We start from the raw sequence: 16706 nt of genomic DNA, 5'->3' as shown, positions 1-16706 counted from the left end.
TGTTTTGTTTGATTCTTTTTAAATGATGTTCATTTGTTTAATTTTTTATTTTGATCATTAATTGTTTTGTTTTCCTGATTTCATTGAATTGCCTATGTGTATTTTATCATTTTTCACTGAGTGTTCTTAAGATCATTATTTTCAATTCTTTTTTAAACAACTTTTAAATTTGTTTCTGTGGGTTCCATTACAGACATCTTCCTTTGGTGATGTCATGTGCCCTTTCATTTTCATGTTGCTTATGTCTTTCTGTTGATTTCAGTGCATGTGGTGCTGCAGTCACCTATTTCAATGTTTAGTAAATGGCTTTGGTAGGAGAAGACATTTACCTGCAGATGGGCCAGAAGGTGCTGGGTTAGGCAGGATGTGATTGGTGGCTCCGGTTTTGTGTAGGTGCAGTTGTTTAGTCTCTATGCAACATTTTGTTGTTGTTGTAATCAACATTAGCAATAACTGGGTGCCTCAGTTGTCTAGGCTGTAGGAGTCTGTGGCAGTGAAGGTGGTTGCAGCACCTGAGACTTGAGGCACAAGTTCACTCTCCAAGAAACACATGGATACAGTTCTTTCACTTACCTGGGATCTGTTGTTCTGAAGTACATCCCAGCACCTTGGTTTCAGGGGCTGGGGATGTAGCTATCGTTCTGATACTGGGGATCAGGGCACAGCATGACATAGTTTCTGGAAAGAAGCAGTACTCCAGAGGTTCAGACCCCAGAGATAGGGCACAGTTGCAATTTGAGACTCAGAACCAACAGAGCACAGTGGCAGCACCGACCTTGGAAGATAAGGTGACACTAGACCCTAGGATATTTGCAAACAGCAGTAGCCCAGTCCCTATGAGGCCAGGTGCGGTAGCAACCAGAACCCAGAAATGGCAAGATGCCACTGTGACTGGGACTTAGGGATCAGTGCAGTGATAGCTCTACTACCTGGAGGAGAAGATGTCTCAGCCAGTTAGGCCACAAGGGGTCATCTAGTTCCTAGAAGTTCTATCTAGTTCCACAGTTCCATCTATGGTTGTTCAGCCTGGAGGGCCAAACAGCTCAGGTAATCTTTTAACCTCAATGTGAGGTTCAGCTCAAATGTGAGACGCTGTGTCTATTTGGTCCTAGCAAGTATATGGTTCCATGGGTTGGTGGAGCCTTCGGATCCCTGCAGGTGGGATACCACATCAACTGTGGTGCTGGCAGATGCAACTGCCCAAGTTTGCCAGAGTATTAGAGCCCTTGGAAAGCAGAATTCTGCCTTAGTCGTGTTGCCAGGGGGCACAACTGCTTCTATGTGCAAGAAGCCTGAGGTGCTGGGGGAAGGGTGGGGTCATTTGTGATCTCAGCTTTGGACCTAAAAGGAGGCCGCCCTAGCAACTGAGATAATTGATTTGGAATTGCTCTGCAGTAACTTGGCCCTAAGGGGTAAGAAGGAGCGCTAGCTCTGCTTGGGGATGGCATGTTACCAGGTAAATTTGGTGCAGTGGTAGCTGAGCATCAGTGATTAAGGTATGCAATGACTACTCAACCCCAGAGCAGGACACAGTTTAGAAGAGTCTCCAGTTCCAAAATGGTGCAAAGCAGTAGCAGCACAGACTACAGTGGTGTGGGGCATAGTGTCAGCTTCTTCTCTATGGATAGCTCAGCCCTGTTGACTTCAGAGAGCTCCCTCAGTTGGTTCAAAGCTCGGCAGGTACACAGGAATACCCAGTAGAGAAGACTACAGGTGTCTAAGATGGTGGTGGGGGCTGCTGGGGTCCACTTGCTTCCCCTTCCCCCAAAGTGAGACATCTCTCCTTGTTCTATGCTAATTCTGACTGAGGAGATAGTGTGGCAGAGGCAATGTGCTTTCTTCTTTATGCAGCCATCCTGGGTTTCTGTGCTCTAAATAATTTCTCCTGCTGCTTTGCTGGTCTCTGGTGCTCTTTGTTAGTTATTTTGATCAAAACTTAGATCTTTATTTGTTGCTTTGGGATTTTTGTGGGAAGAAGAGAGTGGTATTAGCCTCAAATCGGCCATCTTGCTAATGTCCTAGACTGAAAGCAACATTGTTTTCATCAAGGGTGGAAAATTGAAGCCAAGGGAAACCTGTAAAAAAAATAACCTTGTTAATGTCATCCTTTTTACTCCTAGTCACTTCTCTACTCAATTATCCTTGCCCAAGTTCCTTTCGTTTGTTACATTTTCACAGTTTCCTACTCTGTAAATCCAGTATATGGTGTTTGAATTTAACTGCTTCTTTGAGTCTTCATTTCCTTATGAGGGCTCCCTGTTACCTAAAACTTATAAGAAATAAATTAGTATGCTTTTATCCTGCTTGTCCGTCACATGCTAAATTAATGCTCACCCCAGATGAGTAAAGATACAAAACAGGAAGAGGTCAAGTTTGGTTTCCTCTACACGATTCTCTGATTTCCTAGAATTCTTAAAAAAACAAAAATCCTTAGAAATAGCACCCCTCACAGCCCTCTCACTGTCACCAAAACATACACTATTTAAAATAATAACTTTATCCCACTCAGGGCTCTCCACCTTGGTAAAAACATTTCTATGGTGTTTAATTCTTGACAACTTATTAAATTTAATTTAGTTTTCTTTGTCATTGCCTATTTGCCAAACTGAAGAAAGAGGAGATCTGGGGTCCTTGTACCATCATTGTTGTGGAAAGGGAATTTCCTTCCTTCGTTCATAGACTATTATAATGGTAAAATAATAAGCCCCCAAAGATGTCCACATATGTCATACATCCCAGAGCCCATGGAAGTGTTATAAGGCAAAAGAGAAATTAAGATAGCATATGCAATTAATGCTGCTTTATTAGGCTGCTTGGACTGCCATAATAAAATACTACTGACCAGATAGCTAAACACACACACACACACGGAAATTTATTTTTGCAATGTTTTGGAAGCTAGAAGTCTAAATTCAAGTTGCCAGAAGTCCAATATCTAGTTTCCAGAAGTCTAAAATCTAGTTGCCAAAATCAAGTTGGTTTCTCCTTAGGCCTCTTTCCTTGACTTGCTGTGGCCACATTCTCATTACTTTTTCACGTGGCCTTTCCTTCAAGCATGTACACTTGTGATGTCTCTTCCTCTTCCTATGAGGACACCTGCCCTACTGGATTAGAGTGTCACATCTAGGACATTACTCTATTTCCCCCTTTAAGATTTTTTTCTCCTGCTGGGAATGGTGACTCATGCCTGTAATCCCAGCACTTTGGGGGGCTGAGGTGGGCTGATTACCTGAGGTCAGGAGTTCAAGACCAGGCTGGCTAACATAGTGAGACCTGTTTCTACTAAAAGTACAAAAATTAGCTGGGCATGGCGTCACACACCTGTAATCCCAGCTACTTGGGAGGCTGAGGCAGGAGAATCCCTTGAACCCAGGAGGCAGAGATTGTAGTGAGCCCAGATCGTGCTACTGCACTCCAGCCTGGTGACAAGAGTGTAACTCAGTCTCAAAAACAACAACAACAACAAAAGCATTTGTTTTTCTCTAAATATAGTTCCACTGGGAGTTCAACCTTCAACAAAGGAATTTGGGAAAGGAACCAATTCCATTCATATCAATTGGTAATAAACTGACCTTAAAATTGGAAGGTTATCTTGGATTATCAGGAATAAGCCACGTGAGATCCCAAGGTCTTTAAATATGGAGGAGGAAAGCAAATCTCTCACGGTCAGTGTGAAGTACTGTGAGAAGATCAAGTTTTACTAGCTTTGAAGATGGAAGAAGGCCAGGGACTGATAAGGGCAGTTTCTTAAATCTGAAAAAGGCAAGAGAATGGGTTCTCCTTTAGAACCTCCAAAAAGGAACGTAGCTTTGCCAGCAGCTTGATAATTGCCCAATGGAACTTACATCAGACTTCTGACCTACAAACACGTAGGATAATATATTTGTGTTGTTTTATGCCATTAAATTTGTGAAAATTTGCAACAGTAGTAATGAGAACAAATCTAGATAATTAAAGAATAATACAACTGCATCAGTTGCTCTCATTTATTGCTCTTTTTTTTTTTTTTTTTTTTTTTTTTTGAGAGGGAGTTTCGCTCTTGTTACCAGGCTGGAGTGCAATGGCGCGATCTCGGCTCACCGCAACCTCCGCCTGCTGGGTTCAGGCAATTCTCCTGCCTCAGCCTCCTGAGTAGCTGGGATTAACAGGCATGCGCCACCATGCCCAGTTAATTTTTTGTATTTTTAGTAAAGATGGAGTTTCACCATGTTGACCAGGATGGTCTCGATCTCTTGACCTCGGGATCCACCCGCCTCTGCCTCCCAAAGTGCTAGGATTACAGGCTTGAGCCACCGCGCCCAGCCTATTGCTCCTTTCTATGGCCCCTTATAATCCTATTCACAATCAAAGCTTCTTTCACTTAATTTGTTTTCTACATTTGAAATGTCTCCTAAGTATCTGAAATTTTTTAGGCACTAGATATATAGTGATTATCATGGTAAAGTAAAGCTGCTTCTTTCTTGAACCTATGCTCTCAATGAGAAAATTCATGGATAAATTGCCAATCACTTCCACACATGTAGCCTGACCTTGAAAGATTAAGAAAAAAAATGTATAAGAAATTGCATCTTTATGAACTCCAAAAGAATAAATTTAAGTGATTTCAATGAAGTCAGAGATGGAGATGAACATGTGCAAAGGCTGAACTATAAGAGAACACAGGAGAGATAACAAGTTTCATAAGGTTTTACTTTTTAAGAGCAGAAAGGTGGGGAGTAGAGGAAGCTAATTAAAATTTAATTCCTTACAAATAATTGTAGTTTTTTTTCCAGATGGTTTAAAACATCAATTACTTTAAGCATTACTGAAGCCTAAATTTTTAATGCACAGTGAACGATATTTAAGACTGATCCAAACTGCATAACGAAAACATCTGCAAACCAAATACTCGTTAGGAAAACTTTAAATAGCATGTGTTTGTCCTACTTTTTTTTTTTTAAGTCAGATCGCTAGGGTTAAGGTTTAACCATTGCACACGATATACTCTGACATCTAATAAAGTACAATGTAATTTTGCATGGCGTAATTCTGTTTATTAATTGGCTTCCTCACTTAATAATCTCTCTTTACAATCTCTCACCCATCGAAAGAATCAGCAGAGAATATATAGAAAGTAGCTGTTAGAGTGCTCATTACATACTGCCATTATGCTAGGCACTATTATACGTCATCCAGTTGCAAAAATAACTTGGATGTTACTCACTGAATTTGAATATATCGATATTTTGCCCAAAATTTCTGATTAAAAAGAACCAATTTAAAGCGGTGAAATGACAAATATTTGGGAAAATACTTTTGTGCAAACGTTTCATTTCGATCTTTGGAACGTAGCTTCTCTGTCCACACAGAATTGTTTTTAGATCCTTTAATAGTCTTTTTCTAAATGTTTTAATTCCTTAAATAAGGAAAGGCAGAATTTGATCTTTTCAGAGAAACTTTTTATTTTTTAAAGTATTCATGGCTCATTTGGAGCTTAATCTATTGAATTGAGTGGGTGACCTAGATAGGTTTTATGGTATAATATAAAGTAATGATAGTTTTGCTTCATGCTCAGAAATGTTTATTGGCATCTATTCTAAATGGTAATTTCTGAAAATTAATTAGCTCAATAAATTTCACTTGGCACCTATTATGTTTCAGACATTATTCTATAAATTTAAGACATATTTATCAAAATAATAATGTCGATAACCTGAACCACAATAATAATAATAATAAACAAATAGGCCTGCCCCATGAAACTGGTAGTAAGTAAATTCTTAGTCTGAGAAGGGGATGATAGAAAATAGAAATTAAGCCTAAATTTCTGAAATTAAGTGATTATCTAATAATTAAAAATTTATGGTAGAAGTACAACAAATATATATTAGTACAAGAGGGTTTGGATATGGGTGAGGGACTGTGTTAGAGGAACTTCCCGGGTTGTCTAGGGCCTTTGTTTCCAGTTGCTTCTGGCTCTTGGGGCTTTCGTTTCCAGTCTTCCTGCCTCTGGCTCTTAGGGTCTTTTTTCAAGGGCCCTTTTCCCACCTCTGGCCCCTAGAGGCTGAGGCTGAGGCTCAGTAACTCAGGGTTTGAAAACAGTAGCCAATTCAGTAAAGGATTCAAAGATCAATTAATCCAGAGAAAGTATGAAAGAACCCCTCTCATTGGACAAGAACAAGAACAGGGAGGGCATAACTCAGGGGTATCATCTCCAGCCTCTGGTTCCCCTTCCACAGTGTGGAAGCTGTCCGGATAAACCGCGCTACCGCACACTGTTTGGGCCCATAAGTTCTATCTGAGCTGTAACTCTCACTGCAACACCAAGGCCCCCTTTCCCATTCTTTGGGGTTACAGAGGCCAGGAACCTAAGATCCAGTGGCAGCAACTCCAGTTACATTAGGAAAGAGGTTTCAACTATTAAACAGAGTGTTCAGAATATTTTGACCAGTAACAATTCATTCTCCCATGAAAACTCTTCTGAAAGCCAATATTTAGATGCTTACATTCCTACATAGTTTATTAAAATTAAAACACAGCAGTCCCCCAAAAATCACTATCTTGAGCAACAGGAAAGATACGTAATTTCTCTTTCAAATGCCAGCCCAACCAAAAATCGGAGTTATGATAGCTCTCAAGCTGTTTCTTCTGTGTTCTAAGTCCTTTGAAATTTGAAAGACTGCACTTTACTCTGTGCTTCAAGGTACTTTACATGTATAAGAGAATAATTACAGAGTTACTCAGCTGAACCAGGTGTTAAGTACTATTATCCCTATTTTGTGGAAATGGAATAAGAGTTGACAAGGCTCATGGGGACAATTCAACTAGGAAAATAAAAGCTATTAATCTAAATCAACAAAATAATGCAAGCTGGCCTAGAGCCCTTGAATCAGTCATTCAAATTCAATTTTCTTGTCTGAAGACAATGAATGTGAGGATTAAAAAAAAGAAAGAAAAAAACTATCAAAGAGTTCAAATAAGTATAGAACAGATACGAGCTTTGAGGATGACACAACCGCCTGACTCTGAAGTCATATATGGTAAAAGAACGGTGCACTGGTTGAAAACAGTCAACATGGGGAAACCCCGTCTCTACTAAAAATACAAAAAATTAGCTGGGCATGGTGACGCGTGCCTGTAATCCCAGTTACTCAGGAGGCTGAGGCAGGAGAATTGCCTGAACCCAGGAGGCGGAGGTTGCGGTGAGCCGAGATCGCGCCATTGCACTCCAGCCTGGGTAACAAGAGCAAAACTCTGTCTCAAAAAGAAAAGAAAAGAAAAGAAAACTTTACTCATGGCACAGGGCAAGCAAGTGATATAGTTCTAAAAAGCACTTTAAATTCAGACTTTAGTGAAGTGCTTTAACCAGAACTCCGCAGGCAGTATTTACATATACAATTGAACAATGGAGGGGTTAGGAACACTCTCACTCCCACCCTAACTCCCTGCAGTCAAAATTCTGAAAGTAACTCCTGACCCTTCAAAAACGTAACTACCAGTAGCTCCCTGTAGACAAGGCGACTTTACCAATAACATAAAGAATCATTTAACTTTTATTACTTTGAGATACGTTCCATTGATACCGAGTTTATTGAGGGTTTTTAGCATAAAGGGCTGTTGAATTTTGTCAAATGCCTTCTCTGTGTCAATTGAGATAATCATGTGGTTTTTGTTTTTGGTTCTGTTTATGTGGTGAATTACGTTGATAGACTTGCGTATGTTGAACCAGCCTTGCATCCCTGGGATGAATCCTACTTGATCATGATGAATAAGTTTTTTGATTTGCTGTTGCAATCGGCTTGCCAATATATTATTGAAGATTTTTGCATCTATGTTCATCATGGATATTGGCCTGAAGTTTTCTTTTCTCGTTGGGTCTCTGCCGGGTTTTGGTATCAGGATGATGTTGGTCTCATAAAATGATTTGGGAAGGATTCCCTCTTTTTGGATTGTTTGAAATAGTTTTAGAAGGAATGGTACCAGCTCCTCCTTGTGTGTCTGGTAGAATTCGGCTGTGAACCCATCTGGACCTGGGCTTTTTTTGTGAGGTAGGCTCTTAATTGCTGCCTCAACTTCAGACCTTGTTATTGGTCTATTCATAGTTTCAGCTTCCTCCTGGTTTAGGCTTGGGAGGACACAGGAGTCCAGGAATTTATCCATTTCTTCCAGGTTTACTAGTTTATGTGCATAGAGTTGTTTGTAATATTCTCTGATGATGGTTTGAATTTCTGTGGAATCTGTGGTGACTTCCCCTTTATCATTTTTTATTGCATCTATTTGGTTGTTCTCTCTTTTATTTTTAATCAATCTGGCTAGTGGTCTGTCTATTTTGTTGATCTTTTCAAAAAACCAGCTCTTGGATTTATTGATTTTTTGAAGGGTTTTTCTTGTCTCAATCTCCTTCAGCTCAGCTCTGATCTTAGTAATTTCTTGTCTTCTGCTATTTATGACAAACCAACAGCCAATATCATACTGAATGGGCAAAAACTGGAAGCATTCCCTTTGAAATCTGGTACTAGACAAGGATGCCCTCTCTCACCACTCCTATTCAATATAGTACTGGAAGTGCTAGCCAGAGCAATCAGGCAAGAAAAAGAAATAAAGGGTATTCAAATAGGAAAGGTGGAAGCCAAATTGTCTCTATTTGCAGACGACATGATAGTATACCTAGAAGACCCCATTGCCTCAGCCCAAAAACTCCTGAAACTGATAAACAACTTCAGCAAAGTCTCAGGATATAAAATCAATGTGCAAAAATCACAAGCATTCGTCTACACCAATAACAGACTTAAAGAAAGCCAAATCAAGAGCGAACTGCCATTCGCAATTGCTACAAAAAGAATAAAATACCTTGGAATACAACTCACAAGGAACGTAAGGGACCTCTTCAAGGAGAACTACAAACCACTGCTCAACGAAATCAGAGAGGACACAAACAGATGGAGAAACATTCCATGTTCATGGTTAGGAAGAATTAATATCGTGAAAATGGCTATACTGCCCAAAGTAATTTACAGAATCAACGCTATCCCCATCAAGCTACCATTGACTTTCTTCACAGAACTGGAAAAAACCACCATGAACTTCATATGGAACCAAAAGAGAGCCCGCATAGCCAAGTCAATTCTAAGCAAAAAGAACACAGCGGGGGGCATCACACTACTGGATTTCAAACTATACTACAAGGCTACAGTAATCAAAACAGCATGGTACTGGTACCAAAACAGAGATATAGACCAATGGAACAAAACAGAGGCACCGGAGGCAACACAACATACATACAACTATACAATCTTTGATAAACCTGACAAAAACAAGCAATGGGGAAAGGATTCCATGTTTAACAAATGGTGTTGGGAAAACTGGCTAGCCATGTGCAGAAAGCAGAAACTGGACCCCCTCCTGACACCTTACACTAAAATTAACTCCAGATGGATTAAAGACTTAAACATAAGACCTGGCACCATAAAAACCCTAGAAGGAAATCTAGGCAAAACTATCCAGGACATAGGAGTAGGCAAGGACTTCATGAACAAAACACCAAGAGCATTGGCAACAAAAGCCAAAATAGACAAATGGGACCTAATGAAACTCCACAGCTTCTGCACGGCAAAAGAAACAGTCACTAGAGTGGATCGGCAACCAACAGAATGGGAAAAAATTTTCGCAGTCTACCCATCTGACAAAGGGCTGATATCCAGAATTTACAAACAACTCAAGCAGATTTACAGGAAAAAAACAAACAAGCCCATTCAAAAGTGGGCAAAGGATATGAACAGATACTTTACGAAAGAAGACATATATGAGGCCAACAATCATATGAAAAAATGCTCATCGTCACTGGTCATCAGAGAGATGCAAATCAAAACCACATTGAGATACCATCTCACGCCAGTTAGAATGGCGATCATCAAAAAATCTGGAGACAACAGATGCTGGAGAGGATGTGGAGAAAAAGGAACACTTTTACACTGTTGGTGGGAGTGTAAATTAGTTCAACCATTGTGGAAGACAGTGTGGCGATTCCTCAAGGCCTTAGAAATAGAAATTCCATTTGACCCAGCAATCCCATTACTGGGTATATATCCAAAAGACTATAAATCGTTCTACTATAAGGACACATGTACACAAATGTTCATTGCAGCACTGTTTACAATAGCAAAGACCTGGAATCAACCCAAATGCCCATTGATAATAGACTGGATTGGAAAAATGTGGCACATATACACCATGGAATATTATGCAGCAATCAGAAATGATGAGTTCGTGTCGTTTGTAGGGACATGGATGAATCTGGAAAACATCATCCTCAGCAAACTGACACAAGAACAGAAAATGAAACACCGCATATTCTCACTCATAGGTGGGTGATGAAAAATGAGAACACATGGACACAGGGAGGGGAGTACTAAACACTGGGGTCTATTGGGGGGAAAAGGGGAGGGCCAGTGGGAGGGGGAGGTGGGGAGGGATAGCCTGGGGAGAAATGCCAAATGTGGGTGAAGGGGAGAAGAAAAGCAAAGCACACTGCCATGTGTGTACCTACGCAACTGTCTTGCATGCTCTGCTCATGTACCCCAAAACCTATAATCCAGTAAAAAATGAAAAAAAAAAAAAAAAAGAATCATTTAACACATATTTTATATGTTATGTGTTTTAGTATTATACTTTTACAATAAAGTACACTGGAGAAAACATTATTAAGAAAATAGTAAGGAAGAGAAAACGTATTTACTGTTTATTAAGTGGAAGTGGATCATCATCAAAGTCTTCCCCATCAGCATCTTCATGTTAAGTAGGCTGAGGAGGAGGAGGAAGAAGAGAGGTTCGTTTTGTTGCCTCAGGGGTGGCAGAGACAGAAGGGAAGAGGTGGAAGGGAGACAGGACAGGAAGGGAGACTTGAATAACTTTACAGAAACACATCATTTTTTCTTTACGCCTTTTGCTTTTCTAGTTCTCTAAAATGGTTCTATATGCTACCATTCTTCTTCCATCACTTGCTTTAGTTTCAGTGCCTGTATTGTACAAGGATCCATGTGATAAAAGAAGTCAAAGGCAGTCTTGAATATTCAGAACCCTTCTGACAGATTGTCGAATGTCAATGTGTTCACTGGTACTGCTTCTACTACATCTTCTCATCCGGCACTGGTTTGGAAGCACTGGTCTCCATCAAGTTGTCTTCTGTTAATTCCACTACTGTTTATCTGTTAGCTGTTGAATTTCTCCTAGATTCACATCTTGAAACTCCCAACCCTCACCTTCTTTTGGCCATATCCACGGTCTCTTTTATTATTTATTTGATTGGTTCTGTCATGAATTCTGTTGTAACCAGACTCCCTGCAACTGGATTCCCAGATTATTGGTCTAACCGCCGAAGAATGAGACAGGGGCCTCGGTGTCCCAGTGAGTGTTACAGCTCAAATAGGACTCATGGACCCAAAGAGTGTCCATTGTGCAGTTTATTAGGCAGAGCAAAAGGACAGCTTCCATGCCATGGAAGGGGACCCAGAGGGGTTGCCGCTCCAGGCTGGGGCAGCTAACGCTTTTACCCCTGAGTTTTTCCCTCCCTATTCATGTTCTCATCCAGTAACAGGGTGTCTTTCAACCTTTCTCTGGATTAACTGATCTTTAAATCCTTTGCCAGATTGACTAGTATTTTCAAACTCTGAGTCATGGAGTCTCTGCCTCTAGAGGCCATAGGTGGGAAAGATTTCTGCCCTTAAAGTCCCTAAGAGTCAGAGGCTGGAAAACTGGAAACAAAAGCTGCTAGCCTGCCAGAGGCTAGAAAAGTGGAAACAGAAACCCCTAGCTGGCCAGAAGCGGAGAAGTTCTGCACTCAAAACAAAGCCCCCCCCGCCAACTCCGGGATGTCCCTCTAACACAGTCCCTCACTGTGAAGTCATGTGCAACATCTAGACACAGTCGAGAGCCCAGTGGATTTCATGGCTTTTCCTATAACAATGACGGCATCTTCACTTTTTTTCCAGACATTCATGATGTTCTCTCCATTGGTGTTCTCTGCCACAGCATTCACAGTCTTTTTCCGCGGAGTATCTGTAATGACACATAAAGGTCCTTATGACTCCCCTCCTCTAGAGGCTGAATTAGAGTCTTGCATTTGGGGGCAAGTAGACCACTCCAACACCTTTGGTGTTGAGCTCCTGAGGTTCTGAGAGACCAGGATAATTGTTCAATTTCAAAAGCACTTTCAAAGGCAGTCCTTTGCTGACGAGGTAACTTCTGACCTCAGGGATAAAGCGTAGATGAAATCCATCCAGTAAAATGTTTTTAATTGTCCAGGTCTTGCTGTACAGCCAAAAGACTGATGATAAATGTTTACCTTTTCCCTAAAAGAGAATGAGCAGCTTTATAGATAAAAGCAGTCTGGTTAATACATCTGACTACATTTGCACAACAGTAGAGTTACTCTATCCCTATTTGTCTTCAATCCTGGTGCTTCTCTTTCTTACTAATAATTGTTTTTCTGTGGCATTTTTTTTTCAAAGTTAGGGCACATTTTCTGCATTAAAAACCCATTCAAATAGATTCTTTAATCTTGATTATGTTTCTTAATGGTACATGGAACGTCATTCTGCTGTCTCTTGTTCAGCAGAATCTCCTTTTCCTGTTATCTTGACATTTTTGTTAAAGCCAAACCTCTTTCAACATTTCCAACCATCCCTTGCTGGCATTAAATTCCCCAGTGTTGTAACCAGGGAGCGTACCTCATGTCCCCAGATTCTTGAGCCACTAGTAGAGCAGCCTCTCTCTCGTTGCTGGTAAGGATTTGACTAAGCAATAACATGTTATATTTCCAATCAAATTCAAAGCACTGACCCAGGCCCTGCAGAACATCTGTGTACTTGTCCAGGTCTTCTGAAACTTTTCCTAAGTCCGCCTTGATTTGCTTTAAGTTAGAAAGTGAAAAGAGAGTGTGTACTTTGGTTGGGCCAAATTCGCCTGTAGGGGGCAGAGTTAGGACATCCTACCTAGTAGCCTGAGGTGTCTTCACTGCTTTGGCCTTCCCTGACTCCTCTTGGGTTCTAGGAGCTGAGGAGACCTGGTCAGCACTGGTGGAGGGAGGAGCCACAGGGAGTCCTAAATATGGGGGTAGTTTTGAGGAGGGGCCAGTAGGGCATAGGTTACAAGTCTTACATAGCTGAGGATTGGCCCTTAGAGAAAAGAAAACTCGCACATAGTGGTCTCAACACATTTACCTTCCCTCTTACAAAACAGCTCCAATTGTAGAAGGGTGTTATAATTTATACTTCCCTTAGGAGGCCAGGTTTCTCCACTCAGCACAGGGTATCGTGGCACTGCTGTTTGGCGGAGAAAAATGAGCTTCTTCTTCTTCAAAGATCGTGGGTCAAATTGGTCCCAGTTATCTAGGATACACTTTAAGGGTGATTTTGCCTTGGGAGAGTAGCACCCATCGGAAATTTAATACATGGATGCCTGCATCCCTGGTTATATCTTGCAACTGCTAGCCCAGGGGCATTCCCATTATAGCACCCTGTAGCTTCCTTGCAGTCTAGATGAGTAATCATCTTCTGGGCCCCCCTCCCATGTGTGCGGTTTAATCATGCTTACCATTGTCATGGGCACACCCTCACTATCTAATGTTCCTATTGGCCACTATGAGGATATGGGGACTGCTGGGCTTAGTGGCTCTGTACTTGCACATCCTTGAAGAACCAGGCCAGTGAGTCTTGGGCAATGGGTGCCAATATTCTCTAGCAAGAGTTTAATTAACATAGGCCTGACCATAAAGCTGCCCTAGGAGGATAAACTCCTTGGGAGTGGCCTCTAAGCACAACAGTATTAAAGAAGGTCATGGCTGGCTGCATGACTGAGGCTGGAATAATGCCCTCAGGACCTGGGCCTTCTTTCCCACCCCACTCTCCATCATAGGAATATGCCCTAGGATTGTGGGGCCTGTAATTAACTATTTGAGCCTTGGACCAGGTCTGTCTGAGGTATTCTAGATGGAGAAGTTCTGCCATATGGAGAGCCAATCCTAGGCATGACAAATTGTATATCATTGGATTCTGGCACCACTCAGTTGGATAGAGAAATCTTGGGTGACAAAAAACACAATGTCCTATAGCCTCCAGTACCCACTGATAGACTCTGGCTCCATTACAACATAACCTAGCACTCCAGACTAAGGGAACTGGCCCTGTGTATTTATACTGTGGTAGGTCCTCATAGGCATAAGCCTGAGGGCACCATAGGCAAGGGTCCCGGGACTGCCACCCCAAAAGCCTCAAAGTCCCAGCAAGAAGGGTAATAACCTCATGTGTAGGAAAGAGCTGGGAAGAAGTTTGCCTCACAGAAACCTGGACCCAGGAGGTTGGGGTATGAAAGGCTGGATGTGGCTCGCATAGGCAGCTTTTTCTAAGGAGGTCTAAGCAGGGCCCCATTATCAACCGGACTGAACCAGGAATTCAGGATTGCCACCCTTTCCTCCAGCCAGCCTTTGGCTTGGCCCAGAGAAAGAAAGAACAGCAAGAAAGGGAAGCTGGTTCAGGGCTAGCAATGCTCCCAGTTCCGAAGAGCTGGGAGTTGTTGAAGAGTTCGTTCCCAGAAAGCCTGACACCTATGTCTTTAGACCACCGGCTGTGCTATTCACACTTAGATGGCCGACGGGTGCCTGGTTCTCACCTGCTTTAAAATTTTAAAACCAGGGAAAGAACAGATTAGCAAGCAAAAGGGGTTCAATATCACTCACTGCTCTGAAGTCTGATGTTCTCCTTGACTGGCTCACCAAAAGATGTAACCAGGGGAACTTACTCAGCTCACAGTTCCAAAGACGCTCTTGACCTCACTAACCCTGAACAATGGGGGAAGGGGCACGGGAGGTACGGTGAGTTTGCCGTTCAGATAAATATCATGGACCCCTAGAGTTTTGCAGAAAAGCAGTTTATTAGACAGTGAGAAGGAGAAAGAAAGACAATTCCCGTGCTGTCCTGGGAAGGGACCCAGAGAAGGAATCCCTGTAGGTAAGGATCAGCTGGAATTTTAACCCTTGAGTTATTCCCTCCCCATTCATGTTCTCGTCCAATGAGAGGAGAGATGGATCTTTCATTCTAATACTGGGTTGGTTGCTTGGTCCACAACTCTGAGTTACAGAGCCCCGTCCTTCCAGAGCTTCTGGCAGGCTTTTTGTGACAAAGAAGCCTCACCGGGCTTTCTCTACCTAGCCCAGGTGCGGGAAACCCAGACAAAGAACTTTACATTTGAAAACCCTCTGGTTCCCGGATAAAGGAATGGAGCCGGAAAAGTCCTGCCTTTGAAACCCTGGCAGACCCCAGAAGATAAGTCCCTCAGTTTTGGATCTTTTTCCTTCCTTTTGTTTTTAGTTGTATTATAATTACTTTACTTTTTCTCAGGTTATATTACTATCTACAGGTATGCCTTTCTCTAGTAAAGTTGCACTCATATACAGCTGTACTTTCAACCACAAAATGCAAAAGGTATTTTGAAAAAAGCAAAAGGTTTTTTTACCTGTTGGCATAACTGCCAGCAACAGCTTCACAATTTTTTTCTGTTTTTACAGTGGTCCTTTACCTGTTTTCATTTGTCTGAAAATGGTCAGTAACTGCAGCTGCAGAACTAAATCTTCAGTATATATGAAGCAATTTGACATTTCCTTGTAATGTCATGGATTTTCTCTGCTTTCAGAAGCAATTCTGGCATCACAAGTGGCACTCTGTATGGGTTCCATGATGTTACTCAAGGTTACTATATTGCACTAAACATATAGAAAAATCCGCAAGAACCACAAACAGCCACTTTTTACTGCAATTCAGAGCTTACTGAAGAGATGAACTGCTCATGTAGAGATGTTGAGAGGCACATGGAGTTCTCAGGAGATACTCCAACATTTTAGCTCACGAGTATAGCATCAGGTGGTGGCTACAAAGCTATTACAGTAGTATAATATGTATTACAATAGTACAATATGTACTACAGTTAAGTTTATGCCATTATGATTTAATACTGCATCTCTGCTTCGTCAACATTTCTTTGTATGTAAGCAGCACCACATATGGTTTGCATTTGGGTGCAAAATTTTGGAATATTAACATTTTGCAAAAGATTTTTGTACATTATATGGCAATAAATGATAAAAATACACTGTTAGTATTTATGTATATTTGATGAATTTATGACATATCTAACTTTAAGAAAATATATTTCTAGGCTACAAGGTATGTCTAGGAGTTTTCTTCAATTTGTTGAAAATCTCCAAAACATTTTCCAATATACTTATTTAAAAACATCTGTGTACAAATGGACCCACACAATTCAAGCCCATGTTGCTCAAGGATCAAATGTATATCTTTGAAATTTACTTTTGGTTCAAATTTCAGGAGTCCATAGACATTTTTTTAACTTGACAAAGATGTATAAACTATGGTTAAGTTTCAGAAAGCATACATACATGTTCATTGACATTTACAGTAGGCACTATATGGTCACAGGTCTCATATCCATGGATCCAACCAATCACAGATAAAAACTATTTGAAAAAAAAATTACAAAAATTAAAAGTAATACAAATAAAAACAGCATGGGAAAATAACTACTTACATAGCATTTGCATTGTATTGGTATTATAATTAATCCAGAGATGATTTAAAGCATATGAGAGAAAACGCATAAGTAATATACAAACACAATGCCAGTTTTTATAAGAGACGTGACCATCCACAGGTTTTGCT

At 41.0% G+C, this 16706-nt stretch overlaps 1 long non-coding RNA gene across 27 annotated transcripts in view; it reads right to left on the bottom strand.

Moving 5' to 3' along the window:
- LOC144581969 (uncharacterized) overlaps window positions 1-14756 on the bottom strand; it is a 51879-nt gene extending 37123 nt beyond the window's left edge. For 15 of the 27 annotated variants that reach the window (XR_013533496.1, XR_013533507.1, XR_013533505.1 and 12 more), the window contains exons 1-3: window positions 14711-14756; window positions 11872-13392; window positions 3573-3753 (exon numbers count right to left, since the gene is read on the bottom strand). This is a non-coding gene — a long non-coding RNA (uncharacterized LOC144581969). Of the gene's footprint in view, window positions 1-573; window positions 2076-3572; window positions 3754-11871; window positions 13393-14710 lie in introns of all 27 variants that reach the window. The other 12 variants (XR_013533510.1, XR_013533504.1, XR_013533511.1 and 9 more) reach the window with 8 other exon arrangements.
- Between the last annotated feature and the right edge of the window lie 1950 nt (window positions 14757-16706).

This window comes from Callithrix jacchus, chromosome 3 (genome assembly GCF_049354715.1).
Source record: "Callithrix jacchus isolate 240 chromosome 3, calJac240_pri, whole genome shotgun sequence".
Lineage (NCBI taxonomy): Eukaryota > Metazoa > Chordata > Mammalia > Primates > Cebidae > Callithrix > Callithrix jacchus.
Note: the sequence above shows the minus strand (reverse complement) of the source record. Positions and strands in the feature narration are given on the sequence as shown.